The 15,494-nt window shown below is 43.7% G+C and overlaps 1 long non-coding RNA gene across 1 annotated transcript in view; it reads left to right on the forward strand.

Annotated features, from left to right (window-relative positions):
- Positions 1-4,059: 4,059 nt before the first annotated feature.
- LOC116976003 overlaps positions 4,060-15,494 on the forward strand; it is a 190,694-nt gene continuing 179,259 nt past the window's right edge. Inside the window, exon 1 of the long non-coding RNA XR_004412834.1 lies at positions 4,060-4,173. This is a non-coding gene — a long non-coding RNA (uncharacterized LOC116976003). The remainder of the gene's footprint in view (positions 4,174-15,494) is intronic.

The following is a 15,494-nucleotide window of genomic DNA, read 5'->3' on the forward strand; positions in this document are numbered from 1 at the left end:
CCATTTTCTCCATCATATAATTTAGTCAGAATTGATTTTTAGAAGCATTTAGTGCAATGATTAAACAGCTGTGGAGAGAAATAATGTTTAGGTGGTAGGTTAGATGCCTGTCAAATAGGCTGCTTTATCTTGAATTTTGTAAACGGGCATCAACAGTTCCTTATTTCTATATGTTGACTGTGCCACTGAAATCTCCTCAAGGTGTGCCTATCCTGAAGAAGTTCTCCTCCTCTCCCCGACGGAAGTCCTTTAGACTTTAGAGATACAGCGCGGAAACAGGCCCTTCGGCCCACTGTATCCGCATCGACCAGCGATCACCCGCTCAGTGAGACCCTCTCTCACTGCTTTCCTCCCCTTCCAACCCTGCACAGATATTGTGGGCCAAAAGACCTGTTCCTGTACTATAGTGTTCTATGGTTTTTGTTCTCTGTGCCCAAAGACACCTTGATGAAAGTACTACATCCCAGCTGACGTCTAAGTATTTCTGGACCATGACTGTTCAAAATGGAGGAGAATTGGGGATAATGTTGAAAGCCATCATTTCACGCATCGGGAACACACAGAAGGCCTGTATAAGTCGTGGGAAGATCACGCCATCCTATACACCACCCACTAGCGCATCTGTCAAACCACCTTCTGCCCCATTGCAGAAGCTTCTGCAATTCCCACATTGGCCACATCCATCACCTCAAAAACCCACAAAGCCAAAGTGGAATTATGTCCCCCTCAATCCTCAGGGACCGTCTAAGCTACGGAAAGAAGAAGAAGAAATGAACCGTCCCTCGGCGGTATTGCCCATAGTAATTCAAACGCTGCAACAATTGCATGCAGTATTGACTACAATAATCAAGTAACAATAACTAAACAGCAGCAGAGTTGCAGCCAAGTTAGTTGCATTATTGATTGCAATAATTAAAAAGATATTGTTAGCTGCAAAATTGATCTAATGACATACTACAGTATTCACTGCAATAATTATATAGCAGTATATCTCTTTCAGTTTTGACTGCATTAATTAGAGCAACAGATTCCTCCCTGCAATTTTGACTGCAATAATTAAACAGCAGCAGATTCCTGCGGCATTGACTGCATTAATTCAATAGCAGCAGATTCCTGCAGCATTGACTGCATGAATTAAGCAGCTACAGATCCCTGCAGTATTGACTGCATTAATTCAACAGCAACAAATTCCTGCAGTTTTGATTGACTGCACTAATTAAAAAGCAGCAGATTCCTGCAGTATTGACTGCAATGATTTAGCAGCAGCATAAATTGTAATAATTTCCCTGTATTTTTGCAATGCAATCATTTAAAAAGCAATATTGATTACAATTATTAAGCAGCACCAGGTCCAATGCTGCACTGATTTCTGTCGCCGAACAATTGCAACATTGCACCCATTGCATCGACTGCAATATTTGAGCTGCTGCAGTTTTTGGTATTTACTGCTTTAATTAAACAGGGCAATTTTTCCACACAGCATTTCTGACGTCAAAGAATGCTGAGCTCATTTACACTAAACTGAATTGCAACCCTCATTAGCTGTCCTAACCATCTAATGCAATTCCCTACAACCATTAGACTATTAAATTACCCCACAAATAAGCTCTGAACTACATAGACTTGTCTCTTTGCACTATTAATGTCTGTTTGTTTTTATGTGTATGCATGTATGCGTGCATATACACTGAACTTTATTGCTTATTATATTGTTTACAGAGTACTATGTTTACATATTCTTTTGTGCTGTTGCAAGTAAGTATTTCACTGTTCTGTCTGGGACATATGACAATAAAACACTCATGACTAATATTGACCCAAACCTGGATTATATGAGATTTTCCCACTAAATGACAGCAACTTGTGAATGCTTCCTTATCAAAATAGGAATTTTCACCTTGAACCCACTAGAAAGGCAGAAACAGCTGTTGCTTGCGTATCGATTCTACACTTTCCTTGATACATACATTCTATGTATCTCCCTCTCCCCTGACATCAGTCCAAAGAAGGATCTCGACCCAAAATGTCACCCATTCCTTCTCTCCAGAGATGCTGCCTGTCCCGCTGAGTTACCCCAGCATCTTGTGTCTACCTTTGGTTTAAACCAGCACCTGCAGTTCCTTCCGACATATATTTACACCTCAACGGTTTGCAGAATGTCACACTATATGCCATCTTGTGAAATACCTCTCTTTTGTGTTCACTGTTGACTGATGGACAATGTTATTGATGTTCCTCAACTCGAAGAGAGTAGTGGGTCAGGGAGGCAGCTCCACACCACCCTCAATACCAATGAAGAAGTGCTAATCCCTCGGTGCTGTCCACCACACCTGCATAAAAACAAACAAACAAAAACCCACTGTACCTCCCTCATAGGAGGAACAGGCTGGCTTTAAACTACACGGACTAGCTTTAACTGGAGTTTGCAGCTCCACACATTGCCTCCTGCTAAAGTCACTTGGTGCTGGCTTAATGCCACCATCATTATAATGAGAATCAGCATAAGCCTGGCACATTGCCTGCATCACATTGAACAAGCACAGGCTAATCGTGCATCTCAATCCCTGGGCTCCTTTATGCCGTCTGTCAAATGTAGCCTCTGTTATCTCCATTCCTTCTGTTGTGGTTCGGTGTGGGTTAGTCGTAGGCTAAGACAGCACCAACCACGTATTTGAATGCGTCTTTGAAGAATGGAGAAGGTAACCAAGAATATTTTGTCATAAACACAGGCACAAGGATATGTCTCGACCCAAAACGTCTCCTGTCCATGTTCTCCAGAGATGCTACCTGACCCGTTGAGTTAGCCCAGCATTTTGTGCCCTTTTGTGTATTAACCAGCATTTGCAGTTGTTTGTTTCTATGAGCTGCAGATGCTGGTTTTTAACCAAAGAAAAGACACTAAGTGCTGGAGTAACTACGTGGATCAGGCAGCACCTCAGGCATATATCTCCAGAGATGCTGCCTGACCCGCTAGTTACTCCAGCACTTTGTGTCTTTCTTTCAGTCATAAACACATTAGCCGCCTTTGACCTGATTCGTGTTTGAGAAGTCAAATTTAGTGAACTATTCCAGCAAACAGATTGGGAATCGTTTAAGCTTTCAGCTAATGGTTTTGTGGAATCATTAAATACATTTATCAAGGTGGATGACTGGAGGCAAGAAATGCAAAAGGTGTTCCAGGGGTTTTCAAATCATGAAACCTCCAGAGACAAAACCATGGAAACATTGGTCATTTATTCACAGCTGCATAGAGTGCTGGAAACCTTGTAGTGAGCCTGCGGGTCTCTGATAGTTATCAACCATGCTTTCCTTGTCGACATAGAGGTGTCGGTACACATATAACATTTGATGCAATGCTATTGGCATTGTACCAGTGTGTATCGTCACATAAAAAGCACTGGTTATCAGTAGATGACAGGATCAAAGAGCTGGCGTAACTCAGCAGGTCAGGCAGCATCTTTGGAAAACATGGAGAGGTGACATTTTGGGTTGGGACCCTTCTTCAGCATCTGCAGTTCCTTGCGTCTAGGGTCTTTGCAACCGTAGGATTGGACACACTACCAATTTGATGAAGGAAACCCGAAATGCCAGGTTTAATATTAGATTTCACAGACAATATATTGATAAACTTCAGTTTAGTTTATTGTCACTTGTACCAAGGTGCAGTGAAAAGCTTTTGTTGTGTGTGGGAAGATTATAAATGATGACAGTCATGCCATCCACAGAATAAAGGGAATAACATTTGGTGAAAGTAAGAAATGCTGTTGTTGGAGTAGAGGTTTAAAAGAGTGGAGCGATTGTAATGCGTGATTGCAGATCCATTTCTGGGGCCAGGCCTGGCTGGGACGCCATCTTGGATGTGGTATCGGAAAGTGCAAACTGAATTTAGATTCGAACAAGCCATTGTTAGTCAATAACATTGTTTCCTTGCTGACTAGTTTGCAAGCACTAGATATTGAGCATAGGATTTGTTGTGCACAATTTGAGATGCTTTCACTTTTTCCCAGTGTTACTTCGTAAAACAATGCCAATTTAAGCTCTTTCTGTTTGCAGCATCTGGAGTAGCACAATTTGAAGAAAACAAGGAGATTGCAAATAATAACCTAACTACCTGGAATTTTACTTGGCTGCTAAAGGATGAGACACCTTTGTCTACCTATCAAAGACCACAGGGTGAGTAGTCTTTCATTAAAATGATGCTTGCTACCCTTGTCCAACAATTAGTATGCTTACCATGCAAAATCAATGTGTTTACATGTGCTTCGAGGTATTGCAAAGCCTTTAATATTTAATTAAAAAACTTTAAGATAACATTAAAGATTTCTGAGTTTCAACTTAAAAAAACAAAAATGAGAGTTAGTGGTTGAAGAGTTTGTGTTAAGACTCAGAGCAAAGGGTTAGATGGCTGTATAAAAGAGCCCAGAGAGTGGAATGCGTGGAGGTGGCGGAGAGTGTCTGAGGTGTCTAGAACATAGGTGGGGAGGGATTTGACCAAGGGGGATAGGATGGAGTCAAGGTATGTGGAGATGAGTTCGGTGGGGCACGAACACGAGAACGGGGATTCCCCTCCGCCACCATAGATGAGGCTCACACCAGGGTCTCATCCATACCCCGTAACACTGCTCTCTCTCCCCATCCCCGCACACGCAACAAGGGCAGAGTCCCTCTGGTCCTCACCTTTCGCCCCACCAGCCGGCAAATACAACACATAATCCTCCGCCATTTCCGCCACCTCCAACGTGACCCCACCACTCGCCACATCTTCCCATCTCCCCCCATGTCTGCCTTCCGCAAAGACCGCTCCCTCCGCAACTCCCTCGTCAATTCTTCCCTTCCCTCCCGCACCACCCCCTCCCCGGGCACTTTCCGTTGCAACCGCAAGAAATGCAACACCTGTCCCTTCACCTCCCCCCTCGACTCCATTCAAGGTCCCAAGCAGTCGTTCCAGGTGCGACAAAGGTTCACCTGTATCTCCTCCAACCTCATCTACTGCATCCGCTGCTCTAGATGTCAGCTGATTTACATCGGTGAGACCAAGCGTAGGTTGGGCGATCGTTTCGCCGAACACCTCCGCTCAGTCCGCAATAACCTACCTGACCTCCCGGTGGCTCAGCACTTCAACTCCCCCTCCCATTCCCAATCCGACCTCTCTGTCCTGGGTCTCCTCCATTGCCAGAGTGAGCAACAGCGGAAATTGGAGGAACAGCACCTCATATTCCGTCTGGGGACCTTGCGTCCTTATGGCATTAACATTGAATTCTCCCAATTCGGCTAGCCCTTGCTGTCTCCTCCCCTTCCTTAACCCTCTAGCTGTCTCCTCCCACCCTCCCATCCGCCCGCCCTCGGGCTCCTCCTCCTCCTCCCCTTTTCCTTCTTTCTTCCCCCCCCCCACCCCCCATCAGTCTGAAGAAGGGTTTCGGCCCGAAACGTCGCCTATTTCCTTCGCTCCATAGATGCTGCTGCACCCGCTGAGTTTCCCCAGCAATTTTGTGTACCTTCCCTGAAGTATAACTAGGTGATGTTATGTGTCGGAACCTTCTTCAGACACCAAAGAAAAGAACAGGAGATTGATTTGCATTAACTGACACTTTTCATGGCCTCAGGCTGAGAGTGCATTGGATAATAGATCAATATCCAGTGGGTGGAGATGTTTGCTCACATCCCACCACGGCAGCTGAGAAGTTTAAATTCAACTGGCTATGTATATTTGGAATGAAAGACTAAGATCAGTAATGAACAGTTCTTAAAAATGACCTGTTTCATGATTTCTTCTTGCCACCTTCACTTAGTCTGTGACTCCAGACTCATCACTGTGGCTTGTTTTTATACTGATGTCTGAAGTGGCCCAGTAAAATAGTCATGTCCACGTCTCGTGGCCGAATAAAGAGAAGGTCAAACAGTAGCTCTCGCTGTCAATGTAACACCTTTGAAGTTTAGTTGCTGTGGTTAAGTGGGAAATGCTGGCCGATTTGTGCACATAACACGTTTTCGCAAGCAGACAGGTGATGAGAGCACGTTCCCTTTCCAGCGCTGAAGGAAGGATATAATATTGATTTGGACAATTTGGGATAAATCTCCAGTGAGAGCAGATGGAGCTCAGTTTAAAATCGGATCTAGAAGACGGTGCGATTACTTGCGGACGCAGCCCAGGCCATCACTAAAACCAACCTAGGGAAAGAAAGACTGAGAGGCTTCCGACCCGATACGTCACCCATCCTTTTTCTCCAGAGATACTGCCTGACGTGCTTAGTTACTCCAGTTACTTTGGTGTAAACACAAACAAACCAACCTCCCTTCCATTGACTCCATTTACACTTCACGCTGCCTCGACAAGGCCACCAGCATAATCAAGGACATGTCTCACCCTGGACACTCCCTCTTCTTCCCTCTCCTATCAGGCAAAAGTTACAGAAGCGTGAAAACGCACACCTCCAGATTTAGGGACAGTTTCTTCCCAGCTGTTATCAGGCAATTGAACCATCCTACCAACAACTGGAGGGCAGGCCTGAGCTACCATCATCCTCATCGTAGACCCTCGGACTATTTTTAATTGGACTTTCAGACTTTATCTTGCACTAAATGTCATACCTTTTATCTTATGTGTAAAATGTGGACGGCTCGATTGTAATCATGTATAGTCTTTCAGCTGACTGGATTGCATGCACCAAAAAAGCTTTTCACTGTACCTTGGTACACGGGACGACAAACTAAGCTAAACTCTAACAGTGTATTCGATCTTCAAAATGTTACTGGAGTGTCAAAATCTAGGTTTTTGTGTTATAAATCTCCAGCATGCAACCTGATCCTTAACCTCCTGATTCGGAAGTGAGAGTGTTGCTCACTAAACTGAGACACCATTGACATGATGGGCAAACCAGTCCCACTGTTGTTCCATTGAAATCTGTCCCTGACCCGCCCTGATGTAATGCAAGTAATAGCAGTGCCCATCCTATTCAGAACCGAATGATCCCAGTGCACCTGTGTGCAAGCATGAACATTAAGTGAGATTGACAATTGGAAGAAGAAGATGTCACATCTAAAACCTCAACTCTAACAACAACATGCAAAGTAGCTTCCTGAGATCCGCACAGCCCAGTGAATGTGTCGCTGAGGCATTTTAAAAATATATATCTCTCCTTGACTTCCTTGTTGGAGACTGTTCCACTTGCTCAGGTTCCTCAAAGAATAGGCATTGCCCACAAAGAAAATTGACAGTGATTGTTGACACCCTGGCAGGATAATCATGACTGAATCTGACGTTGACAAAAGCAGTTTCATGCTTAACTCTTCCACCAGTGCAAACCCATAAGTCGTTATATAATGATCCCTTTATGGTACAGGTCTGCAATTGACATTAAAAAAGAACTACAGGTCGACCACTGATTTTCTGGCACCCTTGGGTCCAGAGCCTTTCTGGATTATCCGTTCTGCCGGACCAACAGAGGTCACGGCATTGGGGGCTGAGATACCAGCCTGCAAAGTCAGCTATGGGAAAGGATCTGCCGGCTCCAGCAGGGCTGGAGCTTTAATGTCTCTTTCAAAATGTCCCCGATCGGCACAGTTTTGTGCGTGGGAGATCATTTCTTATGAATTTGATTGAGCCATTTGAAGAACTAATCAAGAAGGTTGATGAGGGCTGGGCTGTAGACGCAGTGTATATGGACCAGCTAGGTCTTTGATAAGGTTCTACCTGGAAGGCTGCTTTGGAAGGTTAGATCACATGGGATCCAAGGAGGGCTAACTAACTGGATACAGAATGATGTCAACAGAAGATGATGGTGTAACCTATTTTGAGAACTTGATTCCTGTGGCTAGAGGTATGCCTCTAGGATCATCGCTGGTACTACTTGTCATCTACATGAATGGTTTGGATGGGAATGGACAAGGCGTGATTGCTAAATGTTGCAGATGACACTAAAATAGCTGGTATCGTAGACAATGATTCCGAATTACAGTGAGATCGTGATCAGCTGTGTAGGTGGGCTGAGGAATGGAAATGAGTGCAGAAGTTGGGACATTATGTTACAGTTGTACATGACAGTGGTGAGGTGGCACTTGGTATGTTGGGCCAACGAGCCTGTTTCCAACCTGTATGAATCTGTGCTACTATATCTTTATGTTTGAAATGTTGTCACCGATGTAAGTAAGTAAGTCAGTACGTTTATTGGCCAAGTACTCACATACAAGGAATTTGCCTTGATGCTCCGCCCACAAGTAACAACATGACATACAGTGACAGTTACGAATGACTCAGAAAACACTAAACATTAATAATAATAAAACATTAATGATAAAACACCATTGATCAAGCATGTGAACCAACAAAATACCAGATTAAAGGGAGGCTACAGATTTTTGACTGTTGAGTAGAGCAACTACTCGTGGATAAAAACGATTTTTATGTCTGACTGTGGCAGCTTTGACAGTCCGGAATCGCCTTCCAGAGGGAAGTGATTCAAAGAGTTTGTGGCCAGAGTGAGAGGGGTCAGAGATGATCTTGCCTGCTCGCTTCTTGGCCCTTGCAGTGTATAGTTTATCAATGGAGGGAAGGTTGCAGCCAATAACTTGCTCTGCTGAACGGACGATTCGCTGCAGCCTCCAGGTGTCGTGCTTGGTGGCTGAGCCAAACCAGACTATAATGGAGAAGGTGAGAACAGACTCTACGATGGCCGTGTAGAATTGGACCATCATTGCCTGTGGCAGATTGTGCTTCCTCAGCTGCCGTAGGAAATACATCTTCTGTTGTGCCTTTTTGACTGTGGAGTCGATGGTAGCCACCCACTTAAGGTCCTTGGAGATGATAATTCCCAGAAACTTAAAATACTCCACAGATGTGACAGTGGTGTTGTTGACGGTGAGTGGGGTGAGGGCAGGGGGAGCTCTCCTAAAGTCTACAATCAATTCCACTGTCTTAAGACCATTGAGCTCCAGGCTGTTGCGATGGTACCAGGACGCCAGCTGTGACGCTTCCTGTATGTAGGCAGATTCCTCCCCATCCCCTGGATCAGTCCAATCAGGGTTGTGTCATCCGCAAACTTGAGAAGCTTGACAGAGGTGTCTGTGGGGGCGCAGTAATTGGTGTAGAGAGAGTAGAGGAGAGGAGAGAGTACGCAGCCTTACGGTGCTCCTATGCTGAGCATTTGCGGGTCCGAAATTGGACATCTTGTTCGGAAAAAGAGGGAGATCTACAATAATTAAAGGCAGCATGAAGTAAATGACGTGCTTGAGGAGTATAAGGAATGTAAAAAGAATCTTAAGAAAGAAATTAGAAAAGCTAAAAGAAGACATGAGGTTGCTTTGGCAAGTAAGGTGAAAGTAAATCCAAAGGTTTCTACAGCTATATTAATAGCAAAAGGATAACGAGGGATAAAATTGGTCCATTGGAGAGACGGAGTGGACAGCTATCTGCAGAGCCAAAAGAGATGGGGGAGATATTGAACAATTTCTTTTCTTCGGTATTCACCAAGGAGAAGGATATGAATTATGTGAGGTAAGGGAAACTAGTAGAGTAGCTATGGATACTATGAGTTTCAAAGTAAAAGAAGTACTGACACTTTTGAAAAATATAAAAGTGGATAAGTCTCCAGGTCCTGACAGGATATTCCCTAGGACATTGAGGGAAGTTAGTGTAGAAATAGCCGGGGCTATGACAGAAATATTTCAAATGTCATTAGAAACGGGAATAGTCCCCGAGGATTGGCGTACTGCGCATGTTGTTCCATTGTTTAAAAAGGGTTCTAAGAGTAAACCTAGCAATTATAGGCCTGTTAGTTTGACTTCAGTGGTGGGCAAATTAATGGAAAAGATACTTAGAGATAATATATATAAGCATCTGGATAAACAGGGTCTGATTAGGAACAGTCAGCATGGATTTGTGCCTGGAAGGTCATGTTTGACTAATCTTCTTGAATTTTTTGAAGAGGTTACTAGGGAAATTGACGAGGGTAAAGCAGTGGATGTTGTCTATATGGACTTTAGTAAGGCCTTTGACAAGGTTCCTCATGGAAGGTTGGTTAAGAAGGTTCAACTGTTGGGTATAAATGCAGGAGTAGCAAGATGGATTCAACAGTGGCTGAATGGGAGAAGCCAGAGGGTAATGGTGGATGGTTGTTTGTCGGGTTGGAGGCAGGTGACTAGTGGGGTGCCTCAGGGATCGGTGTTGGGTCCTTTGTTGTTTGTCATGTACATCAATGATCTGGATGAAGGTGTGGTAAATTGGATTAGTAAGTATGCAGATGATACCAAGATAGGGGGTGTTGTGGATAATGAAGAGGATTTCCAAAGTCTACAGAGTGATTTAGGCCATTTGGAAGAATGGGCTGAAAGATGGCAGATGGAGTTTAATGCTGATAAATGTGAGGTGCTACACCTTGGCAGGACAAATCAAAATAGGACGTACATGGTAAATGGTAGGGAATTGAAGAATACAGTTGAACAGAGGGATCTGGGAATAACCGTGCATAGTTCCTTGAAGGTGGAATCTCATATAGATAGGGTGGTAAAGAAAGCTTTTGGTATGCTAGCCTTTATAAATCAGAGCATTGAGTATAGAAGCTGGGATGTAATGTTAAAATTGTACAAGGCATTGGTGAGACCAAATCTGGAGTATGGTGTACAATTTTGGTCGCCCAATTATAGGAAGGATGTCAACAAAATAGAGAGAGTACAGAGGAGATTTACTAGAATGTTGCCTGGGTTTCAACAACTAATTTACAGAGAAAGGTTGAATAAGTTAGGTCTTCATTCTCTGGAGCGCAGAAGGTTAAGGGGGGACATGATAGAGGTCTTTAAAATGATAAGAGGGATAGACAGAGTTGATGTGGATCAGCTTTTTCCTTTGAGAAAAGGGAAGATTCAAACAAGAGGACATGACTTCAGAATTAAGGGACAGAAGTTTAGGGGTAACATGAGGGGGAACTTCTTTACTCAGAGAGTGGTAGCGGTGTGGAATGAGCTTCCAGTGGAAGTGGTGGAGGCAGGTTTGTTGGTATCATTTAAAAATAAATTGGATAGGCATATGGATGAGAAGGGAATGGAGGGTTATGGTATGAGTGCAGGCAGGTGGGACTAAGGGAAAAAAGTTGTTCGGCACGGACTTGTAGGGCCGAGATGGCCTGTTTCCGTGCTGTAATTGTTATATGGTTATATGGTTATATGGAAATGTGCTTTCCCAGTCTCACATGCTGCTTCCTGTCTGTCAGGAAGCTGGTGATCCACCGACAGAGGGGTTCAGGCACAGTCAACTCGGAAAGTTTGGAGTGTAGTAGCTCTGGCACAATGGTGTTAAATGCAGAGCTAAAATCAACAAACAGGATCCTCGCATAGGTCCCCTGGCGGTCGAGGTGCTGTAGGATGAAGTGCAGGTCCAGGTTGACTGCATCATTCACAGATCTATTGGCCCGATATGCAAACTGCATTGGGTCCAGCAGGAGGATTGTGCCCTAGAGAATAGAGGAACCGTAATTAAACTATTTGCTGCATCAGGGTCAAGGAACCATTGAATCATGCAGCAGAAAAATAGGCTCTTCGGCCCAGCACATCCTTGCCGGCCTTTTTTTTCCAGTGTTTTTGGAGGTCTATGCAGGAGACGCTTAGATCTGATGAATGAAGTTGCTTTTACCCTCTCTAGAGGTTTGGGGATTCTGTTAGTGTTATGTCAATAGTTGGGGCAGCACAGTAACACAGCGGTAGAGTTGCTGCCTTACAGCACCAGAGACGCGGGTTTGATCCTGACTACAGGTGCTGTCTGTGTGGAGTTTGTACATTCCCCCAATGACTGCATGTGTTTTCTCCGGGTGTTCCGGTTTTCTCCCACATTTCAAAGAGGTGCAGGTTCGTAGTTTAATTGGCCTCGGTAAAATTGTAAATTGTCCCTAGTGTGCAGGACAGTGCTAGTGTATGGGCTGATCACTGGTTAGCGTGGACTTGGTGAGCTGAAGGACCTGTTTCAATGCTTTATCTCTAAAGTCTAAACTGGGAAGAAGATTTGGGATGTTAACAGCTCAATTTCACTGTCTCCTTTGTCATAGGCAGACACTTTGAGGTGACAAAAAGCCCCACAGGACCTGACGTAACTGCTTCTAATGCAATACATTAACGCTGTGGATAAACACAAAATGCTGTCGTAACTCAGTGGGTCAGGCAGCATCTCTGGAGAAAAAGGATGGGTGATGTTTCGTGTCGAGACCTTTCTTCAGATTGAAAGTCAGTCTGAATTCAGGTCTCAACCCTAAATGTCACCTATTCCTTTTCTCCAGTGATGCTGCCTGATCTGCTGAGTTACAACAGCATTTTGTGTCTATCGTCGGAGTAAACCAGCATCTGCAGTTCCTTCCTACATGTTATCGCTGTGGTTCCCAGCTGTACATCTCAGCTCTATGAAATGTATTTTGGACATAGCCCATATAGGATAGAGTGAATGTGGAGAGGATGTTTCCACTAGTGGGAGAGTCTAGGACCAGAGGCCATAGCCTTAGAATAAAAGGACCTACCTTTAGCAAGGGGGCAAGAAGGAATTTCTCTCATCAGAAGTTGATGAATCTGTGAAATTCATTGCCACAGACAACTGTGGAGGCCAAGTCAATGGATATTTCTAAGGTGGGAATTGACAAATTCGTGATTAGTAAAGGGGCTGTCCCACTGCGGCGACCTAATTGGCGAGTTTAGAAGAGTTTAGGAGAGTTTGAAAAAGTGTAATGTTAAAGACCTCCTTCGACTATGTGGAAGACTAGCTTCGACTATGTTGAAGACTAGCTTCGACCAGCTTCGGGAAAATTGGACACCGAATAGTGGAGAGTGAAGACGACTTCCTTCGATTTCCTTCGACCTCCCTTCGACTATGTTGAAGACAATCTACGACTACCTTCGATTACCCTCGATTACCTACGAATAACATGCCGACCTACTACGACCTACTTCAACTAAACCTATGAGTAAACAAATATCATTTTTTTTCCATGGCGACCTAGCTGTACATGGGGACCACTCTCGAGCATGAAGGAGAGTTACAAAGACCTCCTAGAACCTCGTGTCAACCATGCTGCGAGTATGAGTTGAGGGCAAACTCTTCTAAACTCGCCAATTAGGTCGCCGCAGTGGGACAGCCCTTGAAGGTGTCGGGGGTTATGGGGCAAAGGCATGTGAATGGGGTTGAGCAGGAAAGATAGATCAGCCATGATTGAACGGTGAAATAGACTGGATGGGCCGAAATTCGTCTCCTAGAATTTGTGAACATTTTTCTCTGTCCCTTAAAGTTAATCCACTGAAAGCTCCTGGCTGGTCACAAGGACAAGAACTGTAAAAACAAAGAATAGTAGATGGCAATGTAGACAAAAGGACACAAAGTTCTTCCCGAAGGATCCCAACCCAAAATGTCACCTGTACACGTTGAAGAAGGGTCTCCTTCGACTAAACCCGAAATGTCACCTATCATGTTCTCCAGAGAAGCTGCCTGACCTGCTGAGTTACTCTAGTACTTAGTTTAGTTTTGTTTAATCTCACATGTAACGAAGTACCTGTACAAAGAAAGGCTTTTTGTTGCGTGCTAACCAGTCAGCGGAAAGACAATACATGATTACAATCGAGCCATCCACGTGATAAAGGGAATAATGTTGAGTGCAAGATAAAGTCCAGCAATGTCTGATTAAAGATAGACCTAGTGTCTCCAGTGAGGTAGATAGTAGCTCAGGACCGCTCTTTAGTTGTTGATAAAATGTCCTGATAAGTACTGTAAGATTACTGAAAGTCACAGATTGTATCGAGGATGAATTCATTCATTGAACTGAATGCAAGGTGCAAAATGTGAGCAGCAGGATGGGTAATGTAATGTAGAGGAACACTTGGTGATTAGATGCCATTATATATCACATTCCAATGTTAATCAACAGGGCATAATAGTTATGGAAATAAGCCTTCAAATCAGTGAACAAATGCATAGACATGGTAACTTTTCATGTAGGAGAAAAGCATTTCACAGTCATTGGATTCCTCTTTGAGTTCAGTCACTGTTGATTGCTAGATGTCTGAAATAAAAATTGGAAATGCATTGTGCCACCGTAAGCATCTGAAACTGAAAGCGAGGTTTTAGCCTTTAAACTGTAGACATTATTGATACTGCGCAGAAACAGGGCCTTTGGCCCACCAAATTCGCGCTGACCAATGATCACCCCACACACAAGCACTATCCTACACACTAGAGACAATTTACAATTTTATTGAAGCCAATTAACCTACAAACCTGCACATATTTGAAGCATGGGGGGAAACCGGAGAAAACCCACATGGTCAAGGGAGAACGTACAAACTCCGTACAGATCACACCCGTGGTCAGGGTCAAACCCAGGTCTCTGGCACTGTAATCTAAAACTTGGATTTCCCCTCTTATCTTACATCGGAGGTTGTAATATCAAAACTCAGGAAGCAAACAACATCTTTTAAAGAATGTCACTCATCACAATTCCACTGTCTATTCATTCTGTCACCTCTATTTAAGACTGAATTACGGGAGCATTGATGCTTCATTGATTGAGACATTGTGCTGGGATGAAGCCCAGTCATAATCACAAACAATGCAAAAGCCCTCTGCGATTCGTTATAGTAATGCATATTTTATGGTGAAGTGAATTGCACGCTTTTTGCAAATGGAATTAAATTGCCATCATTCAGAAAATTCTAATCACAATAAATAGCAAGCTATTATCGCAAAATTGTTATCGTGTGAAGCAGGCAACTTCAGACCACGCAGGGATATTTGCAGCGAGCTCGGTAAATAGGGAGCAGAGATATAAATCAGTCGGAAAAGGGATTAAAAGGAGTTGAAGAGCAATTTCTTCACCCACGGAATGGTGGTTGTTAGAAGCTCACTGCCTGAATTTGCGGGTGTGAGTCAAAAATCTGAATCGCATTCACAAAGTACTGTATTCTGTTCCGGTTTAGGTTTCGTTATTGTAAAATGTACCCATGTACAGTGAAAAGCTTTGTTTTGCTGTCCATCCAAACCGATCCAACATAGATATAATCAGGTATAATCAGTTCAAACTCAATTAGAATAGTTAGAGCAAAGGGGAAGATACAGAGTGCAGAATATAGTTCTCAGCATTATGCACTCTGTATCTTCCTCTTTGATCGACCTAGTTTAGTTTAGTTTAATTAGTTTATTGTCACATGTACTGAGTTTTTGTTGGATGCTATCCAGTCAGCAAAAAGACAGATACAGGATAATTCAGCTTATTGTCACATTTGTCCGAGGTACAGTGAAAAGCTTTATGTTGCATTACAATTGAGCCATCTGCAGTACACAGATATTGGATAAAGGGAATAAAGTTTAGTGCAGGATAACATCCAGTGAAGTGCAATAAAAGATAGTCCAAGGGCCTCCAATGAGGTAGATAGTAGGTCAGGAACACTCTCTAGTTGGTGAGAGTATGGTTCAGTTGTCTGATAACGGCTGGGAAGAAACTGTCCCTGAATCTGCAGGTGTGCATTTTCACACTTCT

The sequence above is a fragment of the Amblyraja radiata genome, chromosome 8 (genome assembly GCF_010909765.2).
Source record: "Amblyraja radiata isolate CabotCenter1 chromosome 8, sAmbRad1.1.pri, whole genome shotgun sequence".
In the NCBI taxonomy this organism is placed as follows: domain Eukaryota; kingdom Metazoa; phylum Chordata; class Chondrichthyes; order Rajiformes; family Rajidae; genus Amblyraja; species Amblyraja radiata.